This window comes from Camelus bactrianus, chromosome 19 (genome assembly GCF_048773025.1).
Source record: "Camelus bactrianus isolate YW-2024 breed Bactrian camel chromosome 19, ASM4877302v1, whole genome shotgun sequence".
Taxonomy (NCBI): domain Eukaryota; kingdom Metazoa; phylum Chordata; class Mammalia; order Artiodactyla; family Camelidae; genus Camelus; species Camelus bactrianus.
In genome coordinates this window covers 49,221,253-49,241,527 of record NC_133557.1, presented here as the reverse complement: position 1 = coordinate 49,241,527, position 20,275 = coordinate 49,221,253, and the positions used below count along the sequence as shown (strand labels likewise).

General features: G+C 41.3%; 1 protein-coding gene across 1 annotated transcript in view; it reads right to left on the bottom strand.

Moving 5' to 3' along the window:
- The window catches only part of LOC141574112 (trafficking protein particle complex subunit 9-like), a 152,608-nt gene that overhangs the window by 79,999 nt on the left and 52,334 nt on the right, over positions 1 to 20,275 (bottom strand). The window contains exons 8-9 of the mRNA XM_074347893.1: positions 12,041 to 12,226; positions 9,332 to 9,555 (exon numbers count right to left, since the gene is read on the bottom strand). The gene's annotated coding sequence lies outside the window, so the exon portion shown is untranslated. The remainder of the gene's footprint in view (positions 1 to 9,331; positions 9,556 to 12,040; positions 12,227 to 20,275) is intronic.

Genomic DNA, 20,275 nt, shown 5'->3' with positions numbered 1-20,275 from the left:
ACTGGACACAGAGGATCAGAGCTAAACTAAGCCTTCTGATGACACGAGCTTGTCACTCTGTCACTTTACAGATGAAGATATATATAGAGAGAGGTGGGTGATCTTGCTCAAAGTCACACAGCTAATAAGTGGCAAAGTCTATAACTCTGCTCCTCCCTTCAGCGTGACGCCACATCTGGGACGCCCACAGGGTTCTCTCGTGCCTGCCTGACCAGTCCTTTCCTGTCACTCATGACCCACCACAGGGTGTGTCCGCAGGCTGCCTTTTCAACATCTTTTCCCTCCAGTTTCTCAGGAAAAAGGCTGCTCCGGCCACTGTATGACTTCCAGCTCACCAAACCCTCCGTGCTCAGGCCAGTCATGCCTGTGTATCCGGCCCCCTGCTCAGAGGCTCTTCTGTCCCTGCAGGTGGATTTTTCCACTCTCTGCAGGACACCCCCTCAAGGGAGCCCTCCTCTCGCCCTCAGCATGGCAGGTGTCCCAGGCCACATCCCGAGCTGCCCCATTAAGAATGTTTGTGCCTAGATCTGCTAGTCAGACCAGCAGCTTCAGAGCCCAGGTTTATTCCCTGGTCACCAGGCAGAACTACTGCCCATCTCCCAGCCCCTACCCAGCAGTTCACCAGGAAGTCACAGTAGGTGCCCCACCCAATCCAGAAGGCTGTTCACTTGCCAGCTCCGCTGATGACTGGTTTCCAACCTTTGGTCAGTTTCACACAAAATAGCAGCTTTCACTTTGAAGCGGGGGTTTTCCCTTCTGCTGTCCATCCTTACCAGAAACATCAAGGGAAACCAAATCGCCTTTTCTCAAATCTATTCTGATGACACATTTCCACCCACAATACTCACATACTCAAGAAGTTTGGGTCCACGTGGTTTTGTTTCCCTTACGCTAAGTGGCTCAAAAGACTTTGGGATTCTTTCTCTTTGGAGGGTATTTGTTTGTACTCAGTTTATCGGCTTTAATCTGTTTTTGTCTCTCTCATCAGGGTCCGTGGCAGTTGCCACTTCTCTCTCCCTACAGCAGCCTCCCTCCCAACTTCTAATCTAGGAAATCAGGTGTGATGAGGGGCCCGGGGGATGTCACAGAAGATGGATCTAAGGCACAGAGAGGCGACATAATTTGCCCGAGAAAATCAGCTTCAACCCCCAACAGTGTGTCATGTCCCTCTGTTTAACTCTTATGCTAAATTACTTAACTTTTAATAGATTATGGTTATAAACAGATGAGGTATCAAAATACATACAAGGACACACATCAACTCTAAGATTTTCATTAACTCCACTATTTTGCTTCTATTTATTTTATTTGTATTAAAAGAATTAAGAACCTCTGCAGTCAATATAGCAAAATGTTAATGGGTTTAAATCCAGAATATAGAGGCATAAGTGTAGTACTCACACTTTTTTGTATATTCACAAGATAAAATGATTTGAAGGTCTCTCTCCCCTGCCCCCTACTCACTACTGGCTCTCACCTGAACTCCCAGACCACACATCTAACAGCCTTTCATTTTACCCACAGCTGAACTCATCAGTTTTCCCGCAGAACTCCCTCTACAGCTTCCCCTCCTCAGAGCACAGCAGGACCATCATTTACCGTATTAATCCACCCAAAAACCCTGGCCTTACTCCATCCTACCCTCACAGACATCATTCATCCTTTCATTTTGCCATCTAACATGACTTCAATCTGTTCGCTTTTTCCCACTGACCGTCCCACTTCTCAGGTGGAAGCCACAAATACTTCCCACATGGAATCATGAGTCTCCCAGTGGCCACCCAGCCGCTTTCCCTACTTGACACAAATGGGATTCTGTCACTCCCATGCTTTTAAGACTCTTTTCAAACCCACTGTTCTTAGAAGAAACTCCAAGTTCTTCACCTGGTGAAGGTCTTTGCCATGAAACTATCAGCTCAGGGAGGGGAGGACCCGCCCTCTCCCCTCAGCCCCACCCTCTGGCAGAGCATCAGCTCGGGAGGACCTGCTGAGCTACACAAGCCTGTATTCTAACCCTGGTCTTGAGTTCTTAGCAAACTGCTTCACTTATCCATACAAATCCAAGGTAGATTAGAAAGATGTTAGATATTTAACTAGACTTTTGATTTGGGGATTTTGCACTAGCAACCTGCAAGTACATGTTCTAATAGTTCTGTCTTCTTAAAACCACACCCAGATTTCAGTGGTATCTGTGGAATGCTTTCGGAATAAAAGGAAATGTACTTTCACAGACTTTATGTTTTATAATATGAACAACCTGGACAGGGTCATGAATAGAACCGCCTAAAAAGTGACAGAAGACGGGTTAGAGGCATAAAGCAACAGGTCGCCATGACAGTAAGAGCAAAGTTGTTTCTCCAAATCCACCCTAAAAAGTGAAAGAACAGAAAATTCTGAATTTTGAAAGTAAAAGACTAACATATAAAAAATAAAATAATCCTCTTCATCAGGGTTTCAAGATCTGACTGCAGAATTTTTAGCAGGCCATACTGAATCCTAGCACAGAAAAATCAGATGGACTAGTTGTGAGTAAGTTCCAGGAAAACAGCAGTAATTCCTCCACTTGTAAGAGGACACACAACTACTTGTCAAAGGTGATTGTAAACCACATTCTGGAGAAATTCAGAAGATTCAGGTTCCGCTTCCAGATGGTGATGACAAGGAAGAACGGCTTGGATGCATGCTTCTAACTGAGTCACCGGCATTCTAACACTGCAGGGGGAAAAGGAGGCCCTCAGTCAAGAGCAGAGGTGTTCCTGTCATGTCTCGCAAGCCTCGCCTCGGGGACTCAGTGCCCTGTAGCAGTCCGGCCCCAGGCGAGGACCCACAGCATGGCCCCCCAAAGCAGGAGGGTCACTGTGCTTGAGAAAACCCACCCCTGATGGGGGCAAGAGGGGATGATGGGGTTGAGTGAACCTATAATTGCCCACAGAAACACACCTGCATTCATTCAAGTGATACAACCAAAAGTAGCAGGCTATTTTGCAAAATTTCAATTGTCAGTGGAAATTTTACCATTCCTTTCTGCTTGTCCCCTGCACTCTGAGACAGGCTTAGGCTCTCTCACACCTGCAGGTCTGATGCAATAGTTGTGAAGTCATTTTACTTTGCTGCGATAGTCCTCGCTTCCCGTGTCACTCTGTCTGTCCTCTCTTAACACAGTCAGATGTCTCTCCCTGAGTTCCTTGCTCCTGCTCCTCAGATCCTGAGATAAAGGGCAAGTGAAGACACATGACCAGAAAAAGCACTGTGGACTTGAACAAAGTCCTCAGTGACCCCCTAGGTGAGTGCTGCCTACCTGTCAACTTCAGTTCTCAAGGTTCTGCCCAGGGTGACATCCAGCCAGGAGAGTGGCCCACGCCAATTAAAAGCTGTGTGGCTTGGGTGCGGGGACAGGTGCAGGAGCTGGTTCCGGGGCCAGGCCCCTCCCCACGTCTGCTCCCCTCTCCCCCGAAGCCCCGCTGCCAAGCCCCCAGCCTCCCTGATCTTCTGCGTTTCTCTTCTACTGTACTCCAAACACTTTTTCTCTTCCTTTTTTCCCAAATTATCCCCAGCTGGAGTGATTTTTCAATCACAGTATCTGAAAAAATTTCCTGCAGCCGAAAAAGAGGTCTCCAGAGGTCAATGCCTATACGCTGTTTCCTGAATAGATCCCCAGGCTGGGGGGACCCTCACCAACACTCCTGGGGGCATTAGACATGTTGCAGGGTCAACCACCCTCAACAAGAGTTTGCTGAGACCCCAAGGCCCGCACTGCATCCCTGCTCACAGAAATGTAGTCAGCCCACTTATTGGTTATTAAGAAGCAAAAATACAAAATTGCTTATGTTCCTTACTAAAATTATTTATGAGATCGAAAAAGAAATTGTAATAGGAAAGAAGAAATCTGACTCCGTGTTGGATCTGTTCCTTTGGCTTTAATCCTTTGCCCTGTTTTCTAGGCTCAGACTAGTTAGCTCTACACCTTTTGTGAAAGAAAGTTGACTTTAGCCTGAAATATACAAGACAGCCTATTCTCCGGGCTCTGATCTTTAAGGATGTTAGCTCTTCTGCACTTATGTAGAGAGTTTCAAGTTGCAAAATAAAGAATAACCTTATTTTTGTTGAAGGTTTTACAGGGGCACCATGATTTGACCCACATGGACAGCTGCAAGGACAAAGGACACCAAGGACAAACAATTCATACAGCAAGAAGTTTGCACCAACCAACCACACCCCCTCCCCTTTTCAGTATAAAAGGAGCCTGAATTCTGACTTGGGGAAGAGGGTTCTCCAGGAAATCAGTCTGACATCTTGTGGGTCTGCCAGCTTTTCAGATAAAGTCACTATTCCTTGCCCCAACACCTCATCTCCCAGTTTATTGGCCTTTCATGCGGCAAGCAGAATGAGTTTGGACTCGGTAACAAAATACATTGGAGTTAGTATGTCTCCACTTCTTCCTCATTTCCAATATGTAGCACGCACATCATTTATGATTTAGTGAAAATAATTCATCAAAGACAACAATAACAAGAAATTCACCTAGCTATCAACACTGAAGTCACAACCTATTAATTTTACATGCCGTTTAACAACAAAACCAAAAAACTTAATATAAAGGCTTGATTCCATGGAAATAAAATTATTTCTAGTCCTACAAAACTTTTTCTTTTCTATTTTCTTTTGTTTTCATTATTGAAAGGAAAATAAAAATCAAATCATTTTATTTCACGTATTTTTGTTATAGCTACATATTTTAAATACTACAAAGAGATTTAAATTGCAACAAAAAAGTTCATATATTAGTATAAATATATATATACAATCAATGGGGATTAGGAAAAGAATAGACATTTACTAAAAACCCACTGCACATCCAGTCTTTTACAAGCATATCCTGGAATATAAGCTCTATGATCCAGGGGTCCCCCACCCCCATTCTCATTGCCAAATCCCTTAGTAATCAACTATCAAGGCACCAGCATAGAACCACGCAATCAGTATTTTAGGTATAAATGAGGGAATTAGCTCATTCAATTCTAAAACAAAAACCCTAAAATAAATACTGAACTTATTTACAGATAAAGAAAATTGGACACAAAAAAGTAAACTTTCTTCCTCAACGTCACGAAGCTATTAACTGGTAAAGGCAAGATTTGAACTCGTCTGCCTGATTCTAAAAACTAAGGTGGAAATCCCATTCCACTTGTGATGGTCCAGCAGCACAACCTATCACCCTATCTTTGTTCAGATCAAACCTTAGACAGCCTGAGACAGCACCCCTTTCCTATGGAATTCGAGGGCAAATGATAAAAATAAGGGTTTTATATCCAGCAGTTTTCTTAGGTCTCATTTACATAAAGTGTCAGCAGGTCAGCAGAAAAACTCTGGGCAATGTGAGTGGGTCCAGAGCTTTTTGCTGATAAGAAACTCAATCTATCAGGATAGAGTGACCTTCCCATGAGAGGCCACATGGACATAAACTAAAGGCAGCTGAGCAATGAAAACTAGCAAGACCCTGGAACTCAAGCAAGAAGGGTCCCTGCCATCCCACACCCACTTGCCTCTTCATCCACGTGGACACAATGGCAGGAGACCCAGGTTCTTGTCCAAGTTACACCATCATGGGTTCTCACCCATAAAAAGTTACGACTCTATGCTGTCTTAAGTCCTTTCCAACTCAAATATGATGACACCAATATCTAAGCAGAATCTCTATGTCTCCACTTCCTCTCTTCTAGTAGGAGAATAATTCTATGGCCAAGGAGAAATCCAATAAAAAACCATGCATGAAGCCAGGAGAAAGTCTGCTTAAGAGACTTTGCTCTCATGCTCAGTGAATGAAAACTCAGAAAAAGTGGTCCTTCTCCCTCAGGAATTGAGAGGTAGCCAGATGTGTGTGTGTGTGTGTGTGTAAATCAAATACAGTCAACTCTGGGATGTGAACAGATTTTTTATGTCACTGTCATTTCTAGGGAATGAGCCAAATTTTAAAGTAATTTGAATCTAGTGTTCTGACAGAGTCTCAGGATCTTTTGGTGGAGGAAGGGAAAGGAAAGGAGGAAAGAGGTAAATGAAGCAAAGGAGTAAGTATACTGCTAGGGAAAGGCAAAACATTAATTTTGTTCCTACTGGCATAACATACAAATTAGGAACTGTCTTTCTCCCGATGTCTTGTCGAGCACTGAGTTGCAGAAGAAGCGACAGCCTATTTCTCACTGAGCTTGTGACTATACGTGGCATCTTATAGACACAGATAATTTACCCTGAACAAACGCTAGCAGCAGGTTGTAATTCTGTTTTGAGAGACAAGAAAACAGGAGTTCAAAGAGGATGTATAAATTGACAAAAGTCAGAGGACCAGTAAACAAGAGAGGATGAATTCAAACTCAGATCTGAATGCAGAGTCTCATCTTCCCACTCCCAGGACTGGAAAATCCTTAACACACAGGCTCCCCAGCTCCCCTGCATTGTTCCTGGCACCAAGCATTTCCCATGGCAGAGGTCTCCAGTTCTCACAGACACAGCGCTCTGTGCAGCCAATGACCTTGATCAGACCTTGATCACCTACCTGCCACGCCCACCAGGCTTCACCATACAGGCAGGAAGGCTGGCTTTCAAGTGCATACAAAGCCACCCCCGGTCTAACCTGGGTTCTTCTGGGGCTTCTCCAGCCTAAAGGCAGCCATGAAAGTGCTCACAGTTTGTACATGAGCCACACTACCTCTCTCCATCTGTCTCCCCACCTATACTACTTAGCTATGACCATTTTGAGAATCTTGGAAACAAATTTTTAAAAACAGAAAAGAAAGGATTCTGTAACAAGTACTTAATACTTACAATTTTAAATGACAAGTTACAAAGTATTTACAAACCGAATCTGCCTTCCTAGGTGTCAGTTTGAACAGTTAAAAATATAATAGCAAAAAATTTTCACTTACAAAATTAACAAAAACATCAACAATAATCTGGAATAAACTCTAAAACAATGCCCATGTTGTACATGGAGAAAGTACAGGAATTTACTGAGTGGTAAAGTAAGATGTGTGAATGTAGAGACATCAACATATTTTATGGAGGAAAGCAGTTTTGTAAAGATGTACATTCTCCTAAATATAATTCAAAACTTACTAAAAAATCCCATGACAACTCTTATCTGTTTTTTTTTTTTTTACTTGAAAAAAGTATTTTAGAATTCTTCAGGAATAATAAAGACATAATAGTAGCCAAGAAAATTAGGGATGGAAAAAAGAATCAAAAAAAATCGCACTGTCAGATATTAAATAAATTTTTACAATATGTTAGATATAGCGCTGGAATAAGAAAGTAAGATTGGCAGAAATAAACCATGAGCTCAAAAAGAGACTCAAGTATACATAAGTATTTTTTACAGGTGGGATTTCAAATCAAAGAGCCAAGTATGAATTCAATAATTGTCTTGGGACAATCAGAGAATCACCTGGAAAAAACAAATTCTATTCCAGTCATAATGACCACAAGAAAAATTACAGATAGTGATGTAAATATTAGAAAGTACTAATAACAGCAAATACAACTCTTTGCTCATATTAATTCAACTTCTCCTCTCTATAACAGGTACTATTATCATCTCCATCTTAGAGATTAAAAAAACCTACAGAAGAGATATACACCAATATAAGAAAGTATTTCTAAGAATGAAATCAAGGATAAAACCCAAAAAGAAGGCATTTACTATCTTAAGATTATTTTGGGCCACAACAAAAATAAACCTACTGAACAAAATGAAAGGCAAGATATGACAAGTAAAAGCTCTGTGATACATGTTGATGAAGACAAGGGGTTAATGTTCATAACATACAAAGAGCTGTTCCAAAGCAACAAGAAGCTCCCTCACTTAAATGTGTGCAAAGGACAAAAGGGATCATTCACTTTTCAAATGTCAGAAGGCTAATGAGTGAAAAATGCTCAATACCTCTCTGGTCATCAAGTGCAAACTAAAACAAAGAAAAAGCACTTTTGCTCATCATATTGGCAAATGTTTTTAAAAGATATTCTAGCTAGTGTCCATCTTTGAGAGAACAAACTGTGAGCGAACTTTTTGGAGGACGACATGTCAATGGATATGTAAACTCTGAAAAACGTTTGTACACACACACTGAACTCCACTTTTAGGAATCGTTTCACTTAGAAAAAAAATCAGTTCAAAAAGATGTACTCATCAGAGCATTTACACAGTACTTTTTACAATGGTGGGAAGAAAAGCTGAAGTGAAATCATATCCAGCGATAGAGAATTGGTTACATAAGTTATTTTACATCTTTTCATTCCCCACAGGAGAAGGAATTTCTAGAGTCACTTGAAAGGAGCCTGTGATGTATGTAATTGTCACATCCAGGGACTGAATTTCCAGAAACCTTAACTAAAGGAATACTCATCCAAGATCACAGGAATGTTTGTACAAGAAGGATGCCAGTCAAACACCATTTCTGACAGTGGAAAATGGAGAAAACTTAAGTATCCACCATCAAGACAATGATGCCGTAAATCAATGCTAGCTGTGGGCACTAAGGGGCCAGCGTTTCGGCGTGGTCCAAGGCCTTGTCCACAGTACTCTCCCACCGAAGGTGTCCTTGCACAAGAGACCAAACCTGCACATCAGGAGACCCCTCTACTCTATCTGAAAGGGCCGGGTGAGTCTGGAGTGGGAGGACGTCTATGATATACCCCTGAGTGAATAAACCGAGCTGCAGAAAACATATAGTATGGCCTTATTTTTCAATAAAGCATATATACACACACATATAGATAGACTTCTGATATACGTGTATGTATGAATGTGTATATATATATGACATAGGCATAAAGGTCATGAAATATACACGCCACAATTTCAGCAGTTTTTACTCTCAGGAAAAAAGGGGAAGGTATTTAGGGGCCTTTTGGTACCACCAAAGTTCTCTTTTCAGTACTTCAGTTAAGTATACTTGGAATTTCAAAGTTTATTTAAGTCCGAACTAAAATGGAAGATGCCTCCACAAGACAGAATGCTATACTGGTCATTAAAAATCATGCCAGGGGGGATAGAATATTGTAGAAAAACGTTTAATAAGCAGAATGGAAAATGGAGGTCTCCACATAGTAAAAAGGCACAGAGTGCTCGCTGGTTTTTATGACAGAGGAGATACACAATGATGAAAAGAACAGAAAATAGATGTTAAAGTGTTAATTATTATCTCTGAGTAGTGGGACCAGGATAGAACCTTTTGCCTCTTTTTTCAGACTTTTATATTAAATACACATTATTTTTCATCTAAAAAAACATTTTTAGATGTCTAGTACCACACATTGAAAAAAATACACAATTACTTACAAAAACAATAACTAGGAGACACGGCAGCAGCGTCACGCAATGTAGAACGGGCGATCCTGATTAACACCACGCAGTTACATAAGGACCCACAATGTGAGAGCACCTGCTGTAACAGGGCGTGGCCCCCTTCTATTTGTCAGTTGTGTCTTCAGGGCTGAGGCAGTTCTGAGCACGGCCAGTGTCAGTGTTGGTGTCTGGATGGATGCCACTGGAGGTGAGGGCACCTGCAAGCCGAGAGGAAGAACAGAAATCATCCTCAGCTTTTTCTGTCTTGTTTCTGTGTTACTTTTAAAGAGAGGCGTAAATAAGATAAACTAAATCTTCCCTACTGAAATTTCAGTAATGAAACCGTTTTCAAAGTGTTCACAACTTATGTTCTGCCTATAACTGTCTTTTCAACAAAGCATCATATTTATTAAATGCTAATTAACACAGTTAATTAACTACCTGTTAAAACCTATTAAAGAACATGAAATGCACTACGTGAAAGCACCACGTTAGCCTGCAGTAACTACCTAACCTGTCTTCACGGCAGTGCAGTCAGCCCCCACCATCCCGTGGCCCTGAGCTCCTGATGCTGGTAAGAGAGCACGCTGCTGCCTCAGATGGAGAGAAACGGTGAAAGCATTTTCTGAAATCTACAGAACTGACAAAACATAACTGACAAATCCCAGGCTCCTTTGAGGCTGTCATTTTATGTTTTTGACCAACACCCGTCAATGAGCCGAACCACCCCATTTCCGAGCCATGGGACTCATGTGGGAAGCAGTTTTGGAGAAATTTCCAGGTATAGAATGTAACCAAGTATACATAGAACTCTGAAAAAATAAAAAATGCAATACTCTGATCTTGGAATACACTCAAAATATTCTCCTAAGCCTTAGTAGCTGGAAAGGCTGGGCTTCTCCTAAGCCACTTATTTATTTCACAGCCAGTGAGCATCTCCCACAAACTCTGTTTCCCTGTGTCTGCTGGGATCCTCAGGCACACTGTTGCTGTCGATCTTATAAGTCACAGGGCAGATGCATGTGTCTCACGCCTGCAACTCTCACACAGGCTCGCCTCCTAGCCTCACTGTCTGAAATTGGCCCCATTTTCTCACCTGTTTATTTGGTATCTGTTCTTCTGTAAGCTGCCTGAAATGCTTTTTGGAACAAGTCAGTAGAATGAGTGGGTAAAGAAATGGACAGATGGACAGGTGAGAGGTGGGCAGACAGACAGAGAGACTCCAAGAAAAGGGGAACAGAGAAAATTTCCTATGCAGAACCCTCTTCTAGTCAGGGAAGAAAACTGCCACGGAGAAGAGTGAAGAGGCAGGTGGCTTAGGGCTGTTTCCTGGATTCCATGAAAAGTCACACCAAGAGAGAGGGTAGAACTATAAATAATAAAAGAAAAAAAGCACACATGCTTGAAAAATATATCTACAATATGTACTTTCTAAAGAATAGATTCAAATCAACAGGGCCCAATAACACAATCCTTGGGTATTTACAGAAGAGAGAATCCCATCTCCAAACCACAAGGCATCCCTTAGGAGCACTGAGAGTCTTCACGGGGCAGTCATAAAGCCGTCACTGCAAAAGCTATGCTCTCCTGCACTTACGAGGAACGAGCAGCTGTGCTCAGGCTGCCCACGCACATCATTTACACTCCGCAGCACCTCTACGGGGGAGGGACGCCTAGCGAGCCCCGTCTCTGCAGGACAGAATACAAGCCCGGGAGCGGCTAAGCCGGCCTACCAGTTCTCCATCTCACAGGACTGGTCATTCCAGAGCAGGACTCGAACTCGGACCCACGTTTGTAATCACGGTTCTACCATGCTTTGTGTGCTTATTTTGTGTATAATACATTTGTTTCTGGCATGAAAGGACATTTAATAAATGATCGGTTGTCTTGTCTATCTCATTAGCTCACAGTCTTTATATTTTTGAATTGTACTCTTTTCCCCTGGAGAAAGGAACGGAAAGAGCAGTGGTCAGAATGAGGTGGGACTCCATTCTTTATCTGTTACCTCATCTCATCCAAGTCCCCAACCAGGGAGAAGGAGCAAATGTTCTCTTCATGTTTTAAAGAGAGGGCTCCAGTGATGGTGACTTACTCAACTCCAAAACCAAGTCTGGGGGAAGGGCACATGCAGCAACCAGAGCAGTATCACCTGTAGGAAGGTGAAAAGAGCTCAGGGGAGGGCTCAGGGGGTCAGCCTGATTTAATTTCAATTGATAAAAGAATACCACACTCTAAAAATACTAGCATGCAATGGATTGGCTCTTTCTTGACATCTAGCAAGTTTCCACAGCCCACATGTAACATTATCGTGAGCTAGTAAAAGGAAGAGTCCACAGACAGGGAAAATCAATGCCACAGGCAGGCTGAAACCCAGGCTGGAGGAAAGGAAGATAAAGGGCATAGTTAAGAAAAGGGGAAAGTCTGGGAAAAAGATATCATCACAAGGACTCTCAAGCATCATTCAGCAATCATAAAATCATTCATTCAAGAAAGAGTTACTTAGGTCTTATTTTGTGCAAGATTTTACAGAGGGCAAAGAAAGACCGCAGCGTCCATGGTGGCAGCAAGTGGCGGGGCTATAACACAGTTCAGATTCCGGTACCTTGCACACTTTTACTCAGTATAAAGGGGAAAAAATAAAGTAAAATAATACTATGTAAACTCTACACATTGTTGAAAAAAAATTAAAGAAGACCTAAATACCTGGACAGACACACCACACACATTCCTGGATCAGATGACAGCGCTCTTGGAATGGCAGTGCTCCACAGAGCGATCCATATATTCAACGTGGTCTCGATCACAATCCCAGTGGGCTCCTCTGCAGTAACTGAGTAGCTGCTGCTACAATTCATATGGGAATTCTAGGGTCTCAGTAACCAAAACGTACTTGAAAAAGAAGAACAACGTGAGAGGACTTGTAATTCTCAATTTCAAACCTTGCAACTGTATCTCCAGGTGAGATTAGAGGCCATTTTAAGTTATTACTGTGTTTATCCGTATTTTCTAAATTCTCTACAATGAATATACCTGTTAGAATAAGAAAAATAAAAAGTAAGGTTTCTTAAAACATGCACACCGATTCATTCATTGGGAAAAAAATATTTTAACTATAAAGAGATAAACAAATATCTAGTGAAAAAGGACTACTTAAAAACAAGGGTGCATTTACATTTTTCATAAATTGAAAACTGAAAAGCACAAACAAATCAAGTTTCTAGGGAGACCGGTGAAACATATTAGTAGTTATTTTCAAAAATTCTAATTGAACAATGAAAACTCAAGAAAGGGAAAATCGTGATTGACAGCCAACTGCAAACACATGGAGAGCAAAGGCCTCGAAATCCCAGTTCCTTTAAATCTGCTACTAACTCAAAAGGAGAGGAAATTCCTCCCTGAGGGGACAGTGGAATCCCATGCATAAGACAGGATACAGTACAAACTGCAGTAGTATCAGGAGTGAATTTCTTAAAAGAATTCTAAAGTTACAACATTGCTGAAAAACTATAAAAACACTGACAGACAGATTAAAACACACAGTCATATATATTATATAGAAACATATGAAGTCTGCTCCCATGTTGCATAAAAATACAAACATATTTGTTCATTTATGGGCACTGATTACTTTTTCCCAGGTAGAATATTTCAACTAAAACAAAAAATCAATAATACACACCTCTTGTCAAATCTACTTGATAAGTTACTCTGTTATGTAACCATAATGTGTCTAAGATAGATTTAAAATTAGTGAAAAAGATCTTTGTATGGTTTCTTGAATTCTTCTCAAAATTCCAAGCTTAATTTTAAAATAGATCTGAGCAGTATTTCTATATTATCTTTTCCCTTGTGAAATGAACAACATAGTCTGTTGTCAAAATTCTGTCCTTACAATGATTCACGGGCACCGTATCCTCACAAAACTGATGGACAGCAAGGCGCTATCCAGACACTGTGACCAAACAAACGAAACACAAGGAAGACAGTGACCCTATTCTGGAGGGCTTATAATCTGTGTCAACACTGGGTTTTTATTTGATTGGTTTGATTGGGTAGCAAGATGAAATCAATCAAATACTTTCTTCTTTGAGTATTCTGTAAGTCATGAGTCTTTTCAGTGTCATGAGCAGGAAAGACTTAAGCATGACTTGGTTAGGTCAACTAGCAACAATCATCACTGGAGAGTGAGTAATAAAGAAGTTAACTGATAGCAATACTTCTGCCTACATGAGACCTAAAATAAATCTACACTGATATCCGAAAGGAAAATGAGGAGATGAGGTCCCCAATGAGAAAACAAACTAACAAGAAATCAAAAAAGGAAATACGTTTTCATTAAGGATTCCAGGCAGTAGTGGATCATGGTGGTGAAGAGCACAGATGCTTGGGACAAACATGAGGGTCTGAACTCCCACGGCACTGGGTAGCTGTGACACTGATATGTCAGTGAAATTTTCTGCATCTCAGTCTCCTATCCATAGACTGGGGACAACAACCGCACCCATCTCCTAGAACGGTCCTACGAATTAAGTTATTTTATATATAAAATTTTAAATAAAATACCTCAGATTTTAAATACTACCCCAAAAGCACAAGGAACAAAGAAAACAGAGATAAATTGGAGTTCATCAAAATTTAAAACTTTGCTTCAAAGGGCACCATCCAGAAAGTGAAAAACCAATACACAGGAGAAAATTTTTTCAAATCATTTATCTGATTAGGAATTTGTATCTCCAAATGAAAAAAAAAAAAAAAAACCCTACAACTCAACAATAAAAAGGCAACTCAATTAAAAGGTGAATAAAAGATCTGAAAAGGTATTTTTCAAGGAAAATATACAAATGGCCAATAAGCACAATGAAACGATGTTCAGTATCATTAGCTCTAAGGGAAATCAAGTCAAAACCACAAGAAGAAACTGCTTCAAACCCACAACAATAGTTTATAATAAAAAAAAATAACAAGCACTAATGAGGACACAGAGGAAGCGGAGCTCTCAGCAGTTGCTGGTGAGGACGTAACACAGCGTGGCCAATTTGGTAAACAGCCTGGCAGGTCCTCAGGGAGTTGAACATTTGGTTTCTGAATGACCCAGCAATTCTGCTGTCTGCTCACACACGTAAGAGAACTGAAAACAAATGTTCACATAAAAACTCCTAAAGGAATGTTCGCGGTGACACTACTCATCACAGCCAAAAATCAGAAATAACCCAAATGCCTATCACCTGATGAATGGGTAAACAGTGGGGCCCAGCCATACAGTGGAATATTATTCAGCAATTGCAAAGCATAGATTACTGACCCAGGCCACAACGTGGACAAACATTGAAAACGTTACTCAGTGTGAAAGAAGTCAGTCACAATAGACGGTTCCACTTACATGAAGTGACTCGACTTAAATGAAATGTCCAGTACAGGCAAATCCACAGAGAGAGAAGAGTGGCTCCTTGGGGCTGGGGGAGGATGGGGAAGATGGGAATATCTGCTTATGCGTACGGGGCTTCCTGTTGGGGGGAAGAAAATGTTCTAATATCGAATGGGATGCACAATTCTGGGCATAGAGTAAAAACCGCTGTACATTTTAATGGGTGAATTGTATTAAAACTGTTAAGAAAAAAAGCACCTCGGGCCAGTACCTTCCCATAGTAAATGCAAATTGCTAAATTTTATTACAGGAAGAAGAAACTACCCTCACCATGAAAGCAGGAGATCAGCAAATGTGAGTTAACCGAAATTGGACAAGAGCATTTCACTTGAAACAGTTGCTGAGTGTACACGAAATATTCAGAAATAGGAAAATTAGTTTCACATCACGAAGAAGCATTCTGCTTCAAATGCAGATCAAGGATTCGGCAAGCCCAGCTGCTAGAAATAACCAGAGAAGAAACCTGGTCCGTAAAACAAGCACCAGAGCCAGCAAGGAAGTGGTGATGAGGAAAGCAGGTGGCCGAAAATCTGGAACAGTTTGCTACAAATAATTTCTCCACCTAAAATTCAAAAATAAAATGAAAGTGATGTAATGCTCTGTTGACCTCAAGTGAATGGGCTTCCTTCGGTTCTCGACTGTTCTGTAACCCCGATTGAGAGACTCAGGAGAATCAGCATGGCTCCTGGGAGTCCCCAAATGACTGCCCACCAGCACGCTGACCACCATCACATCTGCCAGGGTTGAATTGCAGAGAAGAGACCAACTTCTGAAAGGAAATGTTGACAAGGGAAGAAAAGGCTGCAGTCAGTCCTGGGACAGAGGCCCTCTGAGCAGAGGCCAGAATGCTGCAGGTGAACTGGAGTGGCCCTGGGGCAGGAAGGGACCATGGGGGAGCATATCTCAATTCTCTCCTCTCTCTCCCTCGGCTAGGAGAGATAAAGCCTGCATCCTTCTCACCTGGAACTGTGGCATCTGGCTGGCAGAAGTCTTACCAGCACGGAATGTTTATTCAAGACTCTGTGTAAAAAGTCAAGAAATCGAGAGGGAGTAGGGAGCCAACTCCACGAGCCTCTCAATTGCTCCCATATTTATTGTGTATAATCAAAGGAAATATTCATCAACAGTTGTGAGATAGTAAGGAGGAACTTCGGGAAAGACGGGATGAGGCAGAGATTGTAAAATCCACAATGAGTACAAAGGATTAGTGTATTTTTGGGGAAGTCATGGGGTGAGGGGAACAAGATACATTTTTAGATATGTGAATTACAAAGCAGACCATCAGACCAACAAGGTCCTTGTTTTGGGGATAATAGACTATCTAACAGCACACAAGCCCAGCGTTTATAGCTGAGGGCCACAGTCCTTGCTTTGCAACCAGCAGAGTGCTATCTAAAACCTCAACTATGCAAGCAAAGCATTGTCTCTGCTTTTTAAGTCAAGGAGACTGGTGTGAGGATGCACAGGCACTTGCTTGCAAAGCAGTTTCTAAGCATATTTTTTTCTTATTAAAGTTCACAGGCGGCTGGGCTGTGTTACAGTTTGTTAACCCTATCATGGGCTCTCACATGGAACCATTATGGAGGACACCCTAGGATGACAAATCCTGCCTCTGGGTCTTTTCCTGCCATCTTCAGCCACTCTAGCAGGGTCTAGGCACATCCGTGAATAACGATCCTACAGAACCACCCACACTCTTAAATCCTGGTGCTTGAAACTTAATTTTAGCTCTACACAACTTACCGTAGAAAAGTTTCAGAAATAAAAGATATAATATCCCTTTTATATCTCATCATATTACTGATTTTCCTGATTGCTTTAAGTTGCTTCTACTTGGTAAAGCACATAATTCTACAGGTGAACTCAGTAATTTCCATTGGGCATAACTTGCCAGTTTGGGCTCGCTGAATTCTATTGGTCAAATATCGATACACTTAATTGATTTCTTTGTTTATCAATTTCAGCCGGGAGGAGAGGGAGTGTCACTCTTTTCCTCAGCCCACCCTCAACTCTTTTCTCATCAACACAGGACTCCTGAAAACAAAACAAAGTATTTGTTTCCCTTCTACTCTTTCCACAAACCCAACAGGAAACATCAGCCTGGAGAAAGAATTCAACACAAATATTAAAACAAAAATCTACAAACCTGAAACAACTCCATCTCCAAATCATGATACACAATGAAATAAGTGTAAGTTTGTCAGGCACAAAGCATGCGTGAGCCTGACCACCTCATTTCTATTCTTCAAAGGAAGGAAGGTTTTTGTATTTTTTTTTTATCATTCTTTGTCATTGTTTATGATTATGCCAAAAAATAGTTTATGAAATAATTATGCACTGCAATAACAGATTTTTATTGTATCAATTATAGAAGGCATTCAGAGGGGATAGGAAAACCCAGCTCTGTAAAAAATGCAAAGTTTTTTCCCCTGTTAAGAACACGTATACAAAATGCAACAGAGAATTCAAATTCTTGTGGAGAGGAGCAAAAGCCACAGAACAAAAGCAAAGTCATTACAATGAGTCAATTCAAAATTCACTGGACAAACATGCTCAATGCATTCAAAGAATTTTAAAGGCACACTGCAAACCATTCACTTAATGATCTGCATGCTAGAGGAAGCATTTCCCTCTTTAACAGACAACAGAAATCAATAGGGTGCCCCAACAAACAAGGACCAAAGAACAATCAGGTTTTTAACGGTTCTCATAAATCAGCATGTTCTAAACATCAAAATCCAGAAATTTTAAACATTCATTCACACCACAATGAAACAAGCACTTAAAAAAAAAAAACAAAAACCCGAAGAAACTAAGCACAATTATCATGTACCTGGATCAATGGGAACTTCTTGTAACGCTGGAAGAAAGAACAGGCTATAGCCTTTTACTTAAAAAATAAAACTACATTTAAAGATAACTGCTAAAACACATTTCATCATTCATGTTGCCTTCAAAAATCTGAGGCACTTGTATCTGATCAGAAAAGCAATTCTGAGTAATAGTATGTTACAATTCAGTGCCAGTTTGCTTTAGAAGAAAAGAGAAAAGAAAAGCTACTGTTTCTCATCCTGCACAAAGTGTGAAGGGCCTCCCTGCCGCTTTCTCCTCCCATTTTCTAAGCTCATGCTCCCCAACCCTTCTGAAACAAGTATGAGAACCTCTTATTCCCAATATGCTAAATGACAAAAGAATATCAATTTATTTGTGTAAATATATGCCTACACCTTGAACTGGAGGAGAAAGGTATCAGAAGTCTATATGGAACTTATTTCTACCTTCCTGAAATCACAAACACAAACGTTCACACAAACACAGACACATATCCCCTGGATTACTGGACACTTCACAAGCTTAGGAATTCCAACTTCTAGAAGATAACTTTGTAGTTAGTTTAAAATACAATTCTGTCAGCTTTTGAAAGCCTTGATCATCTGCTAAACCATCCAAATATCAAAGAGACCCAATTAGCCTTCTCTGTAGAATGTAATTTCCATTGATGGCAAAACAGACCCTAAGAAGTACTGGATCAAAGACTCGTGTTTATCACTACCTATGATCGTTTTTAAGCACATTAACAGATTCAGAAATGTATGTCTCAACAACATTTATTCTTATTGAAATAGCATACGTGTTCAATTGTCTATACAGAGACTAGGTCCCAAGGTGGTGTTTAAGATCTATTTTGTGTATTGCAATATTTATTTTCAAGTGCAGACAAGGAGGGTGTGTATTACTCAGTTGTACAGCACCTACTTAGCATGTACAATGTCCTGGCTTCAAACCCCAGTACCTCCAAAAAAATAAATAAAAATAAGGGCATATTTAAAAATAAGAATAAAGTTATAAAAAAATGCAGACTAAAAACCACTGCAATCTAGGTACTACAATTATACTAAAAAAACAAGGGTTTCTATCAAACACTGATTATGCCAATCACAGAGACAATCACAAATCAAACCTGACAACCATCACGTGTGATTCTCAGCAAACCTACTAAGTAGACACGGATGAGCAACCCAGCACTGCGGATGAGGAGACGGAGTTTGGAGGAGCCGGGGACGCTGACCGTCCTGCTCCCCGTGACACCACGTCAGCCCAGGGCAAGCGCTGACAGAGCTGCTCTGAGGGGACACCCAGCAGCATGGAGCCTTGGGGCACTGGGGAGTCCCAGGAAACACTAAAAATTGTTCAGTGAAAAACCAGCTCAAATATATTACATTGTGCCACATCCTTTAAACAGGGAACATGACTGAGACCTTTTTGATGCCTCTGTGTCCTTTCTGCCATCATCAATTATTTGCCCTCTCAGCGTGACCAGTGATGAACTGGACCCCATATGAAGTGCACTCAGATGGCAGAGCTTTTAAAGCTGTTTTATGAAGTTTGTAAGACTCTGTCTATGCCTCACACAGGTGGTCATCCTTCACTTCTCCCCGGTGTGGACGTACCACCTGAAATCACTCCTTTCTCCTTTTTAAAATCCCTTCATCTAATCCAGACTTTTCAACAGCAAAGCAGCAGCTCAACCACAGACAGTGGACAGCTTCTCACCAAATGGACTCGAACAGCCCATCGGACTACCTGGAAGCCCTTTTCTTCTATTAAACCCACTTCCGGGTACTTCATCATTTTCTGATTGGTGGACTTGGCCACTGACTAGCCAACTCATAGAGCTCCCAGCCTCACATCCAGGGGTGGGAGAGGACCCTGCTGTTTGGAGAAATCAGTGAGGAAGGCGGACATCCTCCAGCCAGGTCTGCACGGGTAGAAGTGTGACAATGTGCTCAGAAATTATACCATTAGCATCCCTGGGCTCCCATGGACTGGTTTCACATTAACCAAACTCATGACACACTGATGCAAGAAAACCAGAAACTTAACTTATTAATGTAACAGAAGAAGTTAAACTATAAACCTGACTGAAATATCAGAGTTCAACCATGAGTACATTTTCTCCTCCACGGCCCAATCACGGGCAGGCAGTCACATGGCAACCATGGAAAGAAGCAGAGCAGGAAGAGTTTCTAGATTAACTCAATGGACTAAATTTCTGTTATAAGAACAGATCTACTGCCTAGAAAATAATTAACACTAATCACAGTGCACACTTCGTGGACAGTGGCTGAGACATGACAGTGAGCATCTGTGTAACTCTCCTTTCCCTGTCCTTTCTGGGCTAACTGATGCAAAGTGGTACAGAGATCCAGGGATGCAGATACCTCTAAACACCCAAAGCCCATCCCTGGGAGCCTCAAAACCAGACAGCCAGGGTTTAAATACCAGCTCTGCCACTTACTAGTTCTGTGATTTTGGCCAAGTTACTTACCCTCTCCGTGCCGAAATTTCCACACTGTAAAACTGGGATAACAATCAAACCTTCCTTACTCGCTTGTTGAGAAAATTGAAGGATTCATTTCTGTAAAACTCTCAGAAAAGAATGTAGCACATTTTTGTTGTTCAACAAATGTCAACTTAATATAAAAGTGATTTACAAGTCTCCCTTCTAATAA